At 33.1% G+C, this 18,562-nt stretch overlaps 1 protein-coding gene across 3 annotated transcripts in view; it reads left to right on the top strand.

Annotated features, from left to right (window-relative positions):
- Positions 1-4,360: 4,360 nt before the first annotated feature.
- Positions 4,361-18,562, top strand: part of LOC108722863 (elongation of very long chain fatty acids protein AAEL008004) — a 41,450-nt gene continuing 27,248 nt past the window's right edge. For all 3 annotated transcript variants that reach the window (XM_018448204.1, XM_018448205.1, XM_018448206.1), the window contains exon 1: positions 4,361-4,807. The gene's annotated coding sequence lies outside the window, so the exon portion shown is untranslated. The remainder of the gene's footprint in view (positions 4,808-18,562) is intronic.

Genomic DNA, 18,562 nt, shown 5'->3' with positions numbered 1-18,562 from the left:
ATGTGAGAAACAATCGATAAACTAGAGTCTATACCGATCGAAGCTGGATTTTTAATGCTTAAATAATTCAATGTAAATTATATATACAAGGTGTCCCATTTTAAATAATGCATTAAGATTTCTTGAAAACTATGGACGGAAAAATGTTTCAAACAAAAGTTATATGGTTCGGAGGGGGAAATAAGACGGTACCATTGGTTTGACCTTGGATAGTCGTTCGAAAGTTACGTGAAGATCACCTTCACTTTCTTAAATGGAAACCCCCATTTTTCATTGCATATTCTTGTAGCTTACCTCGAGAGCTTTCCAAAACACTATAATATTTTTTCATTAAGTACTTCTCGAATTATAAGGCTCGAATGTTACAGTATCGCCGAAATTAGTATTACGAAAGATGTCCGACTGACGGCAAAACTCTTGAGTGTTGTTCAGGATCATGTCCTGGATAACATTCGTTAAGATCATAGGAGATTGTTTTTCTTATTTTCATTTTTGCACTGAAAATTCATTTTTATGTATATGCATATGTAGTTTTATTTTTAGCTTTTTTGTTGAGCAAGAAATATTGCTCAAAAATAAAGTGGTAATCTCGATATCGGAGATCTTTTGACAGTTCAATGAGTGTTTTTTCGTCGTACTTATCTTTTTATTAACTCTAGTTTGCTAATCTTAAATCTAGTTTCTATTAACTTAAATTTGCTTCTTTTTTTTAACAAAATTTTTTTGTTTTTGGATGATCGTCGAAATTATGATCGATTTCTATATGCAGAGGGTTTGATAATTCTGCTGACAACGCTCGTGGGCAGGTAAAGCAAACTAAACTGAGTCGAATAATCCTCTACCATTTGGTTGAGCCATCTATTTTTACATGGAAATTACTTTTTTACAATCGGAAAAGTATTTAATTATGACTAATTTTTTTTCTAAATTTTTTAAAGTGAAAGTATACGGAAAGAAAAAATTTGCTATAAACGTTAATTCTATGCCACAACGCCAAAGTCTATTTGCAAATATAGAGATCGCAAATTATTTGCAGGTGTAACAAATTTTTATTTTGTACTTACTACAAGAATTATTAGCAGCAAATATTATTAGCAGCACAAAATATTTGTTAAATATGCACATTTATTTGTTACAAACAGCAAACAAATTTGATAATTAAATTTTGCAATCCCTCTTTGCGTTTATAGCAAAATCATTTTTGTTAGTGTACATATTAATGGTAAAATATATGTGAAAGTACTATTTTTATGCAAAAATAACTTGTAGTTTTAAATTTAAGTGGTACAACGTATAAATAAAAAAAAGTTTCATGCGAAATTATAAAAAAAAAAATAAAATTTTACATTTATTGTGTTATTATTGTATCCAATCAGAATTTGTATAAATTGGCACGTCGAAAAAATAATGGGCGAGTTTAAGTTCTAGCAAAGCAGCTAGATCTACTCGCCGAGCAATTAGACACGATTGGTTGGATCCAGAGGTAAAAACCAATCATGCTCATTCGGCAAACATGCCTAGCCTCTTTGCCGGCTTGAATTCGCCCATTTTACAATTTTGTGGAAAATTGTAAAATTCAATGGAATCCCAAAAATATATACTGCATGTAAAATTAATATAATGTGTAATTTTCCATGTGGGTTGCAATATTACGTGATTATGCTAGGTCGGAAAAACCCAGTATAATCCCAGTGTAATTTCACACAAATATTTTTTTCAGTGTGCATAAATAGAAGGAAATGTAAAGTTTTGAGAATGCGTAGATTTCAAATTAAAAATCAAAATCTCAATTAGTGATTCAGATTCTCGTCTGTTTTGCAATTGAAATTAATTATCGCGAAATTGCTGAGAACGACCGTCGTCCAAGAATAAGGAATCATCAGAGGATTAGAGGGTAGTTATATTAATCTTATAAGCCGATCTTTTATCGGAATTCCGTACTCCATGTCGTTGAACTTCGGCGTTTGGCCTTCGGCGGAATATCCGGTCTTTCCCTGGAAAGTCCAAACTCAAAATAGCATCTCCGCGCCGAGCGATGTTAGAAATAAACTACTTATACTTTATGACCTTTTTTTACGTATTGTAAGTATGGTGAAATGCATTGATATTCAAGATTGATTTTCCAGAGTTGACGGAATTATTAATTTAATCTATAGATATCTTTGAATTCTTTTTCAAAATCGTCTTTTAATTTATTCAGATTTGCTAAGTCATTATACACTGACAGAATTTATTGAAGTATCTAAAAAGTTTAAGTAAATATATAGATCTGAAAGTAACTTAGTTCATCAAAATAATTATGTAGGAAGTTCTATCATGATGAGTAATGCTGCAAAAAGTTTAAATATTCTGTCAATCAGTTTGAGTGTTTTATAAATATTTTGATAGTTCAACCAAAAATATTTTAAAGTTTAACTTTAAATATTTCAGCAAAATCGTTTTTTTTTCTGTGTATTAATGTGTTTGATATGTAAATTTTAATCTTCCTATTTTTATATTGTAATTATGATACATAGAGTACCATCATTTAGACGTTTAGACAATAAAATAATGTATTATTAGTTAGATTTCAGCGCAAGTAAATAATTGTTCTCAATTATAACAAATGATATATTTTATCCTTTAAACGGTGATGCTAAAAAATAGGTGCTACAAAGAATAAACAGAAATAAGATATCTGTTTGAAATTCTTGGATGAGATTTTTAAAAATGTGATCATGGATTATCTCCATAACTTTCTTTCTCTGAACGAATATTATTTTTTTATATATTTTAGATCTTTCTATGCAGATTGATGATTAATAATTGCCTTGTTCGCAACTCAGACAGAAACGGCGAGTATCTCACGAAATTTGTATAAAAAGGTTTCTAATAAATGGTTCTCTGTCAAACAGTTGCTTTTCACATTTATAATCTTGTCAAAAAATAGTGATGTATGAAAGTTGAGTCAAATTAAGGCAAAAATAAAATCACATCTGCGGAAAAAGAATTTTCAAAACCAATTTGTAACTGTACTTAATTAATGCGTGGACAGTTTGATAAGTCGGTGACCTTTTTTTACTTTTTTTAAACTAAAATTCATCTTATTTTTCAACATAGTTTCGTTTTAAAAAGTCATTGACTTATTAAACTACCCACGTACATTACTCGACCAATTCTTATTGATATAAAAGAGCGGCTAGTACGTATTTCCGCCTTTCTGATGATTATTCGCTTTTTAATATATGTGACATACTGTGCGTTGGATAGAATACGTAAAGCTAACAAGCCGATCGTGAGCGATTCCATGTAAAATTCGCGTAATTTTCCACGAACCGTCCAACGCATCGCTGCATCGTGATGATTTTCCTTTTTAGTATTTACATGTATATGATACTAGTAAATATGATTATTCGATGTGCAATTATATTTACCCGAATGTTCTATATGACGGGATGACGAGAAGCTGTGTTAAAATTGCGGACTGATTATTTGTACGTCGCGAAGTGTCTGACGTGACATAATCTTTCAGGACGTCCGCGGTGTCGTGGTTCGTCGCGTTAAGACTGACCATCTGGACCGAGCTGGTGCAGACGAATGATCACAAATGAACGTGAATGAATGTAGAAAGAGAGTTATTTTCTCTTTGGCGTATACTAAGACAAAGTTATCGCAAAACTAATTAGAGAAATGTCAGGGACGTTGAAAACGATCAGGAAAATCAGAGAAAAGTCAGGTCATTTTGCAAAATTTTTGGGAAAATTAAAATTCTTGGCTTTAAGAAGTTTAATATGCGTATCACACCTTTGCAGTTTTGGAATACTGTCAACTTAACAATTAAATGCAAGTAATGTCAACAACATTAATAGTAAGTTACATCGCTATGTTAAATTGATATCTCAATAAAATATTTGACGATGCTCAAATCAGGACGAAAATAAAAAAAAATCAGAATATTAAAAACATCAGGGAAAATAAATCTTGCAATTTTGTCTAGAAGTCAAGGAAGTTATGGAATTTTAGGGTGAGGAATTTGTGGCAACTGCAAGAGATGGGATGTTTTCGTCTCGACGCGAATTTAGGCTCGTTCGTGCTCGCAGTACGTCGAATTGACTGCGTTCGTTTGCGTTCGTTCGCACTCTTTAGTCCGGCTCTGCCTTTTAGGTATCATCGTCTGGTCGTCGCGCTGACGTCATGTGGCGAACGCCGTGGCGACGTCAGGAGCCGCGTGCAGGTGAACCATAATCTCGACGTGCACGACGAGATCCGGAGGAGGCGAGTGGGAAGGAGGGAAAAAGAAGGAGAGAGAGAGAGAGAAAGATGGAGCGAAAGAGAGGCGGGAGAAGACCAATATGGCGAATCGGTTAAAAGCTATGCACCGGCGTTACGTCCACCAGTTCGCGAGTTGGCACGACGGCAGTGCGTTCGTCGCTTCGATATCGACACGGTCGATAACGCTCTTCTTTTCCTTTCTTTTCTTCCCTTTTCTTTTTTCCAATTTCTTTTTTTTATCATTTTCTCTCGAAACATCGTCGAAAAGGAAATCTACGCCCCCGCGGAGAAGGCCGAAGTAGCACAGATCTGCGATTTTTCGCGCAGAATTATCGCCGATCATCATCACCATTGTGCTAATCCCTTCCGGTAAAACGAAAGTTGAGAGAACGATCAAGAGCGACGATCGATCGAGATAGAAGAGAGAAAGGAAGAAAAAAAGAAGAAGGGAAGAAGACCACTTTCGCTTTTTCGTCGGAGTGTCACAATTGTAGTGTGTGTTACGATTTTTGGACGAACGTTAATCAATTGAGACGCAGACAACGTGCGATAATTAGTAAGTATAGTGAGATTTTTTCTCGACACTGTTAATATCAATCCCTTGATGTTAATCCAGTTTCATCAATGTGTAATGACAGTAATGACAGCAACAAAATTAATGATTTAAATGGTTTCATGAAAATAATAATATAATTAAGATTAGAATACATATAAAATTATTGTAACATGATTTTATTATTATGTCATTACATTGAGAGAGATACGAAGAAATATTAGTGCTAAATACTTAATGTTAGATAAGTTATATTATAATAATAATGAAATAATATAACTATTTATGAAACTAATCGTGTTTTTTATATTATGTCAATTTTTATGTTATGTCATACCATAGGAATTAAATTGCATTGGTCTTTCTATGAAGACATTATCTTCTTTGTTGATGAAATCGGATATCAAGGGTTAATGCAATATCGGTGTGTTCAATTTTTGATGATATGGATACCGAGAAAATATTTGTCTCTGCCGTAAATCGAGATACGAACCCGTTGCAATTGTATTGATCTATGTGTCTTCGTTATTGGTAGTCAGTAAAAAAATTCTATAGAATTGGATTTCAATGCTCGTGAGGTCGTAAATTGAATTGAAATATCGAAATAGTTTCGAACAGAGTGACTGACTAACGCACGACTGAACGTTTCAATTATTTTTGGTTGACCATCGATCGATCGCTCGGCATCGTTCGAGAACCATACAAAATATATCTTCCTTCCTTTTTTCTTCCTTACTTCCTTCCTTTCTTTCTCCTTACCGTACTTCTCTTATGAATCACGAGCGCGCGATTTAAGTTCGATTCACGTTCCACTCGTTCGCGACAGACTCGTGGGAGCATTTAATGAACGTATTTATAGTCGTTAAACCATCCTTATGTATTGAAGGAAGCCTTGAGTCAATGCTTCTCAATGCGAGCCGCGTCGTCGCGCTTCTCTGCGTTCATTTCGCTGTGCGATTAGCAAGGCGGATGATCGCTCGTACACAACAAGTCGACAGTTCGACGCCGCAAATACGTCAGCGGGGGATTCCGTATGATTATTACGATCACCACCCGGCGATCTGCCCGTGATCGGAAAACCGGAAAGTCGATGACGCTCCTTTAGCTTTTTACGCGCCTTTACCGCGAAACAAATATACGTTTTGAATTTTTAAATGCTCGTTAAAATATTCCTTCATTATTCGCATATTTGCTTCTTTATCTTTCTTTTACGCGACGATGATAAATATGGCCTACTACCTTTTAATTGTTGACGATTTTTAAACGAAAAAGAAAAAAATCCTTTCGTTAAAGTATTTAAAAATATAGCTTTTATTATCTAAAAATAATTTTATTGGACTATCAGAATTAATTATGTATGTAAGATATTCAAATTGGATTTTTGCCAGAGTATCAAAATTTTTTGCAGCATTAATCATGCTTGAATTTCTTACATAATTATATTTATAATCCAACAAAATTATTTTGCACATATTATACATAAATTTTTAGATATTTCTGCAAAAGCCATTTTCGAGCAGTGTAGCCATCGAATTAAGCTATGAAAGTTTGAATTTTTTCGCGCTCTCTTTCTCTGCTTCTTTTTTTTCGTTTCTTTCTTACACTCTCTTGCTTTCTTGATGTAAGAAACGCACATTCTATGTATTAGTAAAGACGTGTGGTTGAATCGTATTACTGTGTCCATTAATCATAGATTATGCCTTCTATTTTTGACTCTGAATAATACTATTCCGAAATAAGGTAAATGAAGCTTCCACAACAAAACCCTGTTACCACCGTATGTACATCGCGCGCGATTTATATTATATAACATGACGCAACGCACAATAGTGTGGTAAGATTAATTATCGCACGATAAGTGACACGTAACACGCTATGTCTCGAGTGGGATGCTATGATCGAGATTCCAGCGTTATTTCTCACGATGCACTGTTCGCGCTAAAAAAAAAAAGGAAATTTCCTGCGTTCCTTTTTGACGAAAATTGTAAGATTCGTTCATTTCTCAACGAATTTTTTTTTATTTAATTTATCATTATTTAAATATTATTGCTTATATGTGTAATTGAAGAAATTAACACGATTCAGAAAATGTTAATTTACTGTTGTAAGTGGCTCATTCAATGATGAAATAGACTTATTGCATAGGACTTAGTCTAGGACATATTATGAATATAATTTTATTTTTCCTGTTTTATCTTGTTTTAATTTAGTAGTTTTCTTTACTGCATAAACATCATTAAATCTGTGAAAAAAATGTGAAATCACACGAAGACTTGTTTGAATAATATAATAATTTATACAATCTATTATGACATGATAACTGTGTCTGTACATATTATTAAATTCCAATGACGCGCCATTGTCTAGTATTACGGTTTGTTGTTCTTCGAAATAGAATTAATTTTATAGGTTAGCGATTTTCAGTCTCAATGACACTTATATTATTTGCGATAAAAAAAATGTTACTATGATGCGTTCCTTCTTTCCTGACGAAAATTATGAGATTTATTTTCAGCGTCGAATTCTTTAATCTCTTCAGACTTGATTTTATTGGAACCATGTTAAAAAAGAAATTTTTTAATTCAATTCAAGGGCACTTTAATAAGTAATTTACACTAAACAATTAATTTTTTCAAAATTTTGACTATTTTTCAACATATACATTATTACGTACATTTAACCTCAGATGACGTCAATAGGATTAAATAATTTCAACATGTTTTCAAATTTGGTGTACATTAGTGTATACAGGATCTGAAGGAATTGAGACTGAAAGGAAAAAAAGATTTATGATATATTTTCTTTCGACATATTTTGTTTAATTTATGCGCGGTACGAGAAATAAAATATCGCGAAATATTTTGCAAGCACATAAATAAACCGATGGTACAGTCGGCAAGAAAACAAGAAAAACCTTGTTCAATGGAATGTACTTATCGGCAGGTATTTGCCTTACAAGTGGAGAACGATGTGTAATTTTCCTTTAGTTTCCGCGAGCATGAAATAGTTTTTTCAAGGATTTTATTTATGATTAGCGCTATATATCGATAATTGCATAACCTCTACCTAAGTAATTAGTGTTTGCTCTTGTGCTTCAAGAAATTCGTGTTATCGACAAATCGTATTACACGATCGATTTCGATACCTATTTGTTTTCTGTACCTATTTGTGTTATAATATTTAATGTATGTATATTAATTGTATTAATATATACAGGGTGTTTGGAAAATAATGAAAAATCTTTTTTCGCACAGGGACAGAATGGACTAAACTGAGAAGAAAAGTTCTCTACCATTTTGCAATTTTCGCAATAGTTAACAAGATATTAATTGCTAAAAATTGTCGAAAATTGGTCTTCAATAATTTTTTATTCAAATACTATCAACTTTACAAAAAAACTGAAAGAGACAAAAATTGTTTAGTTTCTTCTCATAAAGCTATAAAAATTTTTTCAAAATTTTTTATCAACTTTTTAGTACTGCATTTTCTAATTTTTACCAACATGAGAAAATACGGTTAAAATTTTCGGTTATAATAAATTAAAAAATTCTGAAAAAATTCTCAGAACCTTATGAGAAAAAAATATACAATTTTTGTCTCTTACAGTTTTTCTGTAAAGTTAATAGTATTTGAGTAAAAAATACTTTATTGAAGATCAATTTTTAGTAATTAATATTTTGTTAACTATTGCGAAAATTGTAAAATAGTAGAGGACTTTTCTTCTCTCTCTCAGTTTAGTCCATTCTACCCCTATGCTAAAGATTCTATGCGAAAGATTTTTCATTACTTTCCAAACACCCTGTATATATTCATATATATTATATATTAATTGTATTTATGACTTGTTTAAATATTTACACAAATATTTCAATTGATTTTAGTGGATTTACCTGTTTTGATTTTCGATGGATTTTCGCTGAAGAACTCGTTCACTTTCGATTGGATATCAAATTGATTGAACTAACCGTAGGGTAGGTAGATTACTGATGTAATCTATCGAACATATAAACAAATATTTCTACGTATTCCTTTAGTTCTAATTTATGCGTCACGCTTAAGCAATACATAATTGATCTAATTTTCAAAATGAGAGGAACGTAGCAAATTGGCATGACATGACAAAATTCTTAACTTGTTATTACAAACGATTAAAATTAATTCCAAAGGCGAAAAAGAATAGAAAAAATTACTTGATAATGATTATTTATAAGATCTGTTGATGATAAACTACTATTTAACTCTTTAATTTTCAACCCTTCGTCTAATTTCCCTCTTAATTATATATATGTATCTGATGTAAAGTAACTGTACTCAATATGACCTATTTAAGAATTGTGATTTTTGCTCCAACATTGAAAGCTGGTAGTCAGATTTATAAAACATTTCTGAACATTAATTGAAAATATGAGACTTTTAATATTTACATGGATGCAATGAAGTTTAACTATCTATGTAACTTGCTACAAACAGCAAGTAGGTCATATTGGGTGCCAGTTACCTTATTTTAGGAATTTCAAGGAGCTTGTATGTACATTCTTAGAATTTTTCTGTCGCGCATATAAATTTAAATTTTCACCAATGAAGAAAGTTGGCTTTTTTTTTAATTATACGCTTATTAAATTAATAGAGCATTAGAAAGCTACGCAAGCTGTTTTAGATTAATTGCGGACAACTTTCAGGCAAGATACAAATCGGATCGCGAGTCATACGGTCAATTAACATTACTTTACCGTCGTGGTAATATGCAATATACGTTTCTTATGGAATCGTGCGTAAATCTAGTGAGCGAAGTAGTTGCTCGTCTGGCCGATCGGTGTGCCGGTTACTGTATACAGTAACGCAATCGGTAAAAGCTGTTGTATAATCCACGCACGAGAGATGCAAAAAGAACGCGTGCCACGCACTTTTTATAGACTTGAACAAGAAGCGTGTTGCGCGTCATGGAGAACGCGATCGCGTGACGCGATCTCCAAGTTGAGGCAGTTCCCCGGTCGATCGATCCACTTACTGGCGTCGATGATGATCGACAAGTGCAATCTTCGTCGCTCGCGAATCCATTCGCGTCGATGATGACTGAATCGCCGCGTATACGCGGATCTATCCGGCTCGTGGCGGCTGACACGCCAACCTATCTGCCTATTACGTGAAACGTGCCGCGTTGCGACACGGCAAATTTTCTGACAGAGATCGAAACGAGTCCTGCTTTCTCCCGAATTTTTCAACGTGCCTCGCCGCGTGCGATCTCACGCGCGGATGTACCCATATTTTTCCTGTTTAGTGGAATCCGCGATCTCATGCCTCGCTGAATCGCCGAACCAGTCATTAACGTCGCGCGTTGGTTTCATTAATAAATGAAAGTCGCGTGGCTTAGCGGTGTATATTATCCACCTGCCAAGGCCGAATTGCCGGAACGTCCGTTCTCTCATGTCGCGAACGTTCGCGAGTGTTCGCGAGTCGACGGCCGTATCAGTTATACTTTGCCACGCTCTCATTACGCATGGAGCTACTCGTGTCGTTGGATGTTTACTAATCTGACGACCGTATCGCTCACGCCTTCACGGAAAAATCGTCACGCTTGAAGGGGTTAATCTTGAGATAAGCGAATTTCGACCGATATCGGTGCACTGTGATATACTGAGAGAAAAATGTACTAAATTTTAATAAATAATTGCTTGAGTAATACTAATAAGATAAATGTCCCAGTGACCGGACATGTACCTATATTCGGATACTTACACACAAGATTTATTATTTACACACAAAATTTATTATTAAAATTAATAAATGCTTTTTTCATTACAATATTATAATTTAATTGTATTTAAAGATTATTTTTAAAAGCATTTGAAATTAATAATAATATAAACAAATATATATACATACAGGGTGTATCTGAAATAACGTACATTAATCATACAGTGCTATTCTTAATAAAAAAACTGAGTCGAAAAGTCCTTTACCATTTTGCAATTTTCGCAATAGTTAACAAGATATTAATTACTAAAAATCGATGAATAATGGTTTTCAATAATTTTTTACTCAAATACTATCAATTTTATAGACAAAAATCATTTATTTTTTTCTCATAAAACTCTAAGAATTTTTTCAGAATTTTTTATCAACTTTTTAGTACTGCATTTTCTTATTTTTACATGAGAAAATACGGTATTAAAATTCTGAAAAAATTCTCATAACTTTATAAGAACAAAATAAACAATTTTTATTTCTAGTAGTTTTTCTGTAAAGTTGATAGTATTTGAGTAAAAAATTATTGAAAACCAATATTCAGCGATTTTTTGTAATTAATATCTTGTTAACTATTGCGAAAATTGCAAAATGCGAAAGGACTTTCCAACTCAGTTTTTTATTAGGAATAGCACTGTACGATTAGTGTACGTTATTTTAGATATCCTGTATATAAAGTTTTGTGTAAATGTCCAGACATGTAGATACATGTCCGGTTACTAGGACATTTACCTTGTAACATTTATTTACGGAAAATAAATATTTGCTAAATAAAACATAATAATAGTTAAATTAAATGATTCTTGTAATAAATATATGTTTACATTTAGTAAATACCTGGTACTGTTCAAACAAACATTTATTAAAATTTAGTACATTTTTCTCTCAGTATAAGACATTTTGGTAAGATTTATTGAGTAGTTGAAACGCTCGAATAGTTCTCGCAATTCCACGAAATTCGTAGGAATTATCCCGCGATTTCTCTGCTGCGAAAACTACGATGTCTCGTACATTGGAACATAATAGAACCGATATATAGGTTTATTCGGTGAGGTTCTCGAAAGACTTGTTGATAACAGGCTTCGATCATTTTCGTTCACGGCAGTACATCAACGATGTTGAGGAAGGACTTTAATATGGCGCTTATATAAGGGGATTCTCTCCCTGCCCTCCCTCTCTCTCTTTCTCTCTCTTTCCACGCGCAGCCATTAATGCGTTACAGCGACTCTCGGTAAGTTACAACTTCATGCAGCTATGCACTTTCCCTGCTCACTGCAGCTCTGTTGCCGCCGTGGCTGCTGCTCGATCGTTCCCGGCGGTATCGATCGCTGATTTGTAGGCAAAAAAGAATTGATTAACCTTCCTAATTTGGATTCCATTTGGCTTCCGCAACGAGAATCCTTGGACATTCTCTGGATTACGGTATAAAAACGTGGAAATAAAATTTTCGAAGGTCGATTTATGAGATCCGGAATACTTTCTCGTCTCGATTATATCATCGACCTTTCGTGATCCGCTTGTTTTTTGTGTCTGGTGAGATAATCCAATGCAATATCCGCAGGATATTGTTTTCAAATCTGCGAGCATTCTTTCTTTCTTGAAGGGAAGGAGAAATTAATTTTTTTGTAACTTATTTGAAGTTGACTTTTTTTTGTAAAAATTATGAAACATCGAGAATTTGTCTCTCTCTCTCTCTCTCTTTCTCTCTCTCGAGTTCAATAGACAAATTCGCGGCCGCTCTGTATAACGTAATAATCCGTTTTTAAATTGTAAATAAGCCGTGGTGACCGTTTTATTAATCTTTCCATGGTATCGTGACGATTGTTTCATCGAATAGCGAGAGTACAAGCGAACTTAACGACCGAATTATATAACGGAAGATTAAAATGCCGGTTAATCTATTCCGCATCAGCGGAATTATTCCGCTGACGTTATCGAGTTACGGCGATTCTCTACAATTATGAGTTTGCAACAACAGCGGGTATTACGATACTCTATGTAAACACAAATTGGACATACGCAATCCACGCGATTTTTTCACCCGTTATGTATATTTTTGTATAACGGTATCGCATGACGAACGTTATTGGTATCCATCTTGATACTAAAATGCCTGAAAATAATCTGCGATTTTGGTCATCTAGGCTAATTGCTTTAAAAGACTTTGTCTTTTCTACGTATCTTGGTAATTTTCACAGCGAGATGTTATTAGAGGAAATTGGAGCATTCTTGAAAGGTCAATCCGCGGGAGCAATTATACTCGGGTCCCCGCGAGGTCATGTTCCGCTAGAGAGGTATCTGAATTCAAATTAGATTCTGCAAATTAAAATTTACTCCAAAACTTATTACATATACAAGGAGACTTAACGATATTTTATATATCTACATACATTTAATTTAACTCTTCATGATCACATTGAGTCAAAATGATCCGAGCGTCTTTCACGCTAAATTCTAATACATGTTTACGATTTTTTTTAATGTTAAAATTAAATTTTTCACAAAAACGCCACTGTTCCGTATACTGTATTTTTTTTAAATCATTGCAACTAATATTGTCGATTTGATAAAGATGGGTCGGGTCATTTTAACCCAGAGTAACCATCGTGTGACTTTTTAGAAGTGTGACCACGAAGAAGATTTTAATGGTTTTAATGGGCGATGTCGTAAGTTGTATTGAGAAAAAAAATTGCTCATTTAACTCAATTAATTATTTATTTGCCTAAATTTAGCTGTTTTTATTTCTTTCGTTGGAAAATATTAAAGTCAATTATAGTATAAAAATAATAAATATAAATGTGAAGGCTATAGAAGTCAACGCTGGTTGTAAATATGCGTGATAATTTTAATAATAAATTAATACAAAAATTGGAACGTTTCAACTCAACTTTGAGTTATCTTTAGCTTATATCTCTTAAACTTAACGCCGCTAATTTGAAATATTGCGTCGCAAATTAATATCTCCAAATTTTCTGAATGTGGTCGTCATGGAGCAAACGTGAGACAATGAGTCATATTCCAACATTAGTTAATGTTGTCCAATAACAGTTTCAAAGCTGAGTGGTTATAAGAATTCAAGCTGAAATTAAAGAAATTGTTGGAAAAAGATGTATGTGCACTGAAAAATCTGCAACCAATTAAAAATGCTATGCCATATTTTACCATCTAATTTGCTGCAGCAGCCAATCTTTTTTTCAGTGTGTTAAAAATAAAAATCTAGCTCACCTTACAAAGTTCAGAACAGCCACAAATAATTATTTATTTGACTAAATTAATTCAGTATACGCGTCTTTATCTCTTTCGAGAAAAAAATGTATGTATTAAGTCAAACATATTAAATTTTAATGCGGGACGAGAAAAAAAATTTTTTTATTTCTTCCTTATTATAATGATTATTATAATTATTATAATATGTTTGACTTAATACATACGTTTTTTCCTCAAAAGAGATAAAGACACGTGTGTACTGAATTAATTTAGTCAAATAAATAATTTTTTGTTCTCAGTGTAGCAAAAAATCAGAATTAGCTTTTAATTCTGTGGCGATACTCTCTTATACCAGAGTTGCCATCAAATCCGTCAAATTTCAATTTTTCAATGGAAGAGGCCCTCCTAGTATAAAAGTAGGAATAACGCCTTTGGATTTCATACAATGCATTAATTCCATAATTTTTTGCATCATAAAAATCAATCAAATTTCAATTAAAAAAAATTGCTAATTCCGAAATATACGAGCCATCAAATCCGAAGTGTAAAATGATACAGAGGAGCCATTTACGTAATCATCAATCGGTCTTCGGCGTCTCGGAGTGTGGCAATTCGGAGCTTACTCCGAAGGTAACGACGACTTTTTACATCGATAATTATCGTCAATTCAGCAATGATGCTTCAGAACATGTTTCCTCTAGGATCAAAGATGCGGGGCTGCAGCCTTGTTGTGCAACTTTAGAAGAAATGGCAAAGGCCGTATCTCCCACGGGTCATTGGAACGTCATTTATTTCACCGCCATCACGAACATTGATTCGTTCATAATGGCAAGTTATCTCGATAAAATGTAGCCGCAGGTTATTCGTGGACTTATCACCCTTCTGTCATTCACGCTTTTCTTTGATCGTTGCTAAATTCCACACTTAAAGATGTTATCCCTAATCATCCCGTAGAATTCATCGTATTTCTGCGAAATTCGCGAAACACGTCGATTCTTCGCGAAATCGTGTCGTCTCGACCTTGCCCTGGTCTCGTACGTGCTACACGTTATCGCAGCAACTTCGTTACACGTTGCGTTAATGCGTTGTGCATGCTCGTGATGCGCAACCGAGGACAACCGTTGCAGTCGGTTAATTTCTGATAGAGTGATATTAAAGTGGCGCGCGTGTAATGGAAGAGGCCCTCCTAGTATAAAAGTAGGAGTAACGCCTTTGGATTTCATAGAATGCATTAATTCCATAATTTTTTGCATCATAATTTTCGCTTGAACTCGTTGACAGAGTGTGAAAAAAAAACGTGGCGAAAAGCAATCAAGTTAAACCTTATATTGTATCTCGCGGGCACGTAGTCCGGAATATTTGCCCGCAAATATGAACAGAAAAGACAAATGTTTGTCAAGTGCATAAATCAGGAGAGTACAACGTTCTCGTCTAGCACCGCGTTTCTGCGAGTATGATTCTACATCAATGACTGTCTTCGAATCTATTTTTGACGCCACCTATAGACTGTGGTTGGTCTGCAAATCTGATTGTCGTAATACTCTCGAGACTCTTAGAGTATTCCTTCCCAAGATATTTTTCGATTAAAATGCTAGACGAACAATCTTTGTTTTATCTAACTATTATTTATTTTACGCACACGACGCATGCGTATGATACGTACACTGAGAAAAAAAATTTGTTCAACTAACTAAACACATTTAGTTGTTTGCAGATTTGGTTAATTCAACAAATTTTATTTAATCGAATTTAACTGTAGTCTGTTTAACATTGAACAGCTTGTTAAGCAAACTAAGGTTAAATTCAATTAATTAAAATTTGTTGAATTAACCAAATCTGCAAACAACTAAATGTGTTCAGTTAGTTGAACAAATTTTTATTCTCAGTGTACGTATCATACGCATGCGTCGTGTGTGATGCAGTGTGTATGCAGTGTATATTTTCATCGATATTATTATTAGACAAGATTATCAGACAGGATTTTGCGCGAAGTCCAGAATGATAAATTCGCAAAAATTGCACTGAATTAAAATAATTGACTAGCGGCAAACATTAACTTATGAGCGGTTAAATTTATAAGGGAAGTTTCATAATATATCCGGAACCGATTTGATTCTCCATGAAATATGTTGTTAAACACAAAAATCTAAGAGACACGTATTTTTTTATACATGCTCTAACTCATGTTTAAGGAGTGAAACACCCCCTCGAAAGAAAAATACCGTTTTTTTTTTCAAAGGGGTTTCACCCCTTAAACATAAATTAGGGCACATATAAAAAAATACGTCTCTTAGATTTTTGTGTTTAACAACATATTTCATGGAGAATCGGTTCCGGACAGTTGTGAAACCCCCCTTGTTAGAATTATGTAAATGTAATAATTTTCTGTCTTTCTTTAATCTCCTTGGAATTCCTGCATTAAGACGTCAGCAGGTGTTTTTTCTGTTTTAATTTATTTTAATATATTTTATTGTTTTTGATAACTTTTAATTTGCACGAAAATACTAGACGAGCAATTTGTGTTTTATCTGTTATTTATGCACGTGACGCATTTACTCCTATTTTCATCCATAATGATTTATTTATCAAACAGGATTTAATAAGCGGTTGAACTTAGAACTTATGTAAATGTAATAATTTTCCACCTTTTTTTAATCTCCTTGGAATTCTTGTATTAGATACTAATAAGTGCTTTCTCTGATTTATTTTAATATATTTCATTCTTTTCAAAGACCATTTTTTAATTTGCGCGAAGTCCAAAATGATAAATTCGCAAAAATTGTACTGAATAAAAATAATTGACTAGCGGCTAGCATAAATTATCGATTATGAATCGTAAGAAATTTTCCATGCTCCATCCATAACGAGCTAATGAGGTCGTTCGAGGCCGTTGTGCATTAAACTTATTGTATGTCGCCTGTGCATTGTCATTCTGTTAGTTACATTAAATAGCTGTTTGAAACAGTACTAATTATTATTATTAACCGAAGATGCGTCGAAAAAAAATTTATTTATTACAATTGATGAATATTACGAGTAAATTATCTTATGAAATTTTATCACACTTGCAAGTGTTATGTACGAAGCACATCAACCTGCAATTAAGATGCAACATAAAAACTGTATACGTTCCTTGTCATGCATTACATAATATTAAAGATACATATTACATGTGTGTTTCAAATATTGCACTTTATATTGATGTATAAGTTATTTAACTGATATAAATACACTACAGAAGCTTTATATTAATATTAATTATAGAATTAATTATAAAATTAATTATTGAATTAATATTAAGCTTAATATTAATTCAATGCAATATCTAATGCGTGTCTAAAAATATTTTTATAATAACAAAATTTCGATTCTTTTTAGCGATAGATTTTTTATCTTATGTAAAATGAGCTGAATATTTTGCATATAATTGACAATACATAACTTTGTTTTTCCATTTGCCTAAAAAAAACCTACATCAGAACAATTTTGTACTTTCTATTACTCATTTTCTCAAGTAGAATTATCATTTTCTCGACGCTGTACTGCTGGATACCCTGTACCTCACACGATACTCTTATATAAACGTGGCGAATTGCGCGTAAAAATCATAGACGGAAAACAGCCGGCGGCACTGCTCTGCTGTCGAAGTGAATCTTCAGTCCGATCGGTGCTAAGCAAGTCGCTGTCCAAGGTTTGTGCAATTAACGAGCTCCACGATCGAAGGTATGCGTGACCCCAAGCGTGGTTACGTCGGAAAGAAAGAAAGCTCAACCTTGAGTCCTTGAGACTGTGTTGTCTTTGGTTGCAGCAATTAAAGTTGCAGCAGTTAAAGTTGCAATTGGAGTCGTGCTAAGTCTCATTTATGCTCGTTTCCAATAATTAATTAATGCCTGTTTCTATCAATGTAGATTAACTTTAAATTTCGGTTCAATTTACTCTTCATTTTTTTCTTATTCTTATTGCTAGAATTAGAAAAAGATGAAGAATAAATGGCACCCTGTACACACAGCACCGAAAGTTTTCAGAAATATTTCAAAATTTTGAAAAGTAAAACATTTCATAAAAATTACGAAATATGTCTGCAACATTTCTGAGACAGCTCTGGAATAACAAAATATCCGCGATTCTTGCCACATGAAACTTTGTTGAAAGATTGATGAAATGTTACAGAAAGAATCTGCAATCTTTTTGAAATATTATCAAAAAGTTTTCGTACTTCAAAAATGATATTTAAATATATACTTGATTGATACTTAAATAATATTTAAATTTATTTATGTCGACATAATAAATTTAAATATTATTTAAGTATCAATTAAACATATATTTAAATATCATTCCTGGAGTACTTAAAATTTATTAAGAATTTTGTAATCTGTTTACAGATTCTGATCATATAAATAAGAATTCTAGTTATCGGAATTGAATTTCTCGGGTTATCCTCAGTTTTGTACTTTTCTCATTGAATCTATCAGAATTCCAATTAATGCAATTTTCGAGATTGAAGTTATAATTTACTTGATGAAAGCGGATATTAATTTGAATTGATTAACGATGTTCGATCTCGTACATCTTACTCATCGCATGTAATCATTAATCAATTATTTTAATGTTTGCATAATTTCTGATGATACTTGAAAAAGAAGTGACTTATCACCGCAATCGATAATATATTCTGCTTCTTTTGCGTCAGGCTTGTCACTTCGGCTTATCATTTCTTTACTAATCAGTTTATACAAACGATTGCAGTCTCTTTGCATAACTTTCACGAAATGGTTCTCTCGGCGTTTATCAAAGCTTTGGTTT

This window comes from Mycetomoellerius zeteki, unplaced genomic scaffold (assembly GCF_001594055.1).
Source record: "Mycetomoellerius zeteki isolate Tzet28-1 unplaced genomic scaffold, Tzet1.0 scaffold220, whole genome shotgun sequence".
NCBI lineage: Eukaryota > Metazoa > Arthropoda > Insecta > Hymenoptera > Formicidae > Mycetomoellerius > Mycetomoellerius zeteki.
The sequence above is the reverse complement of the archived record's forward strand: the minus strand, read 5'-3'. Positions and strand labels throughout refer to the sequence as shown.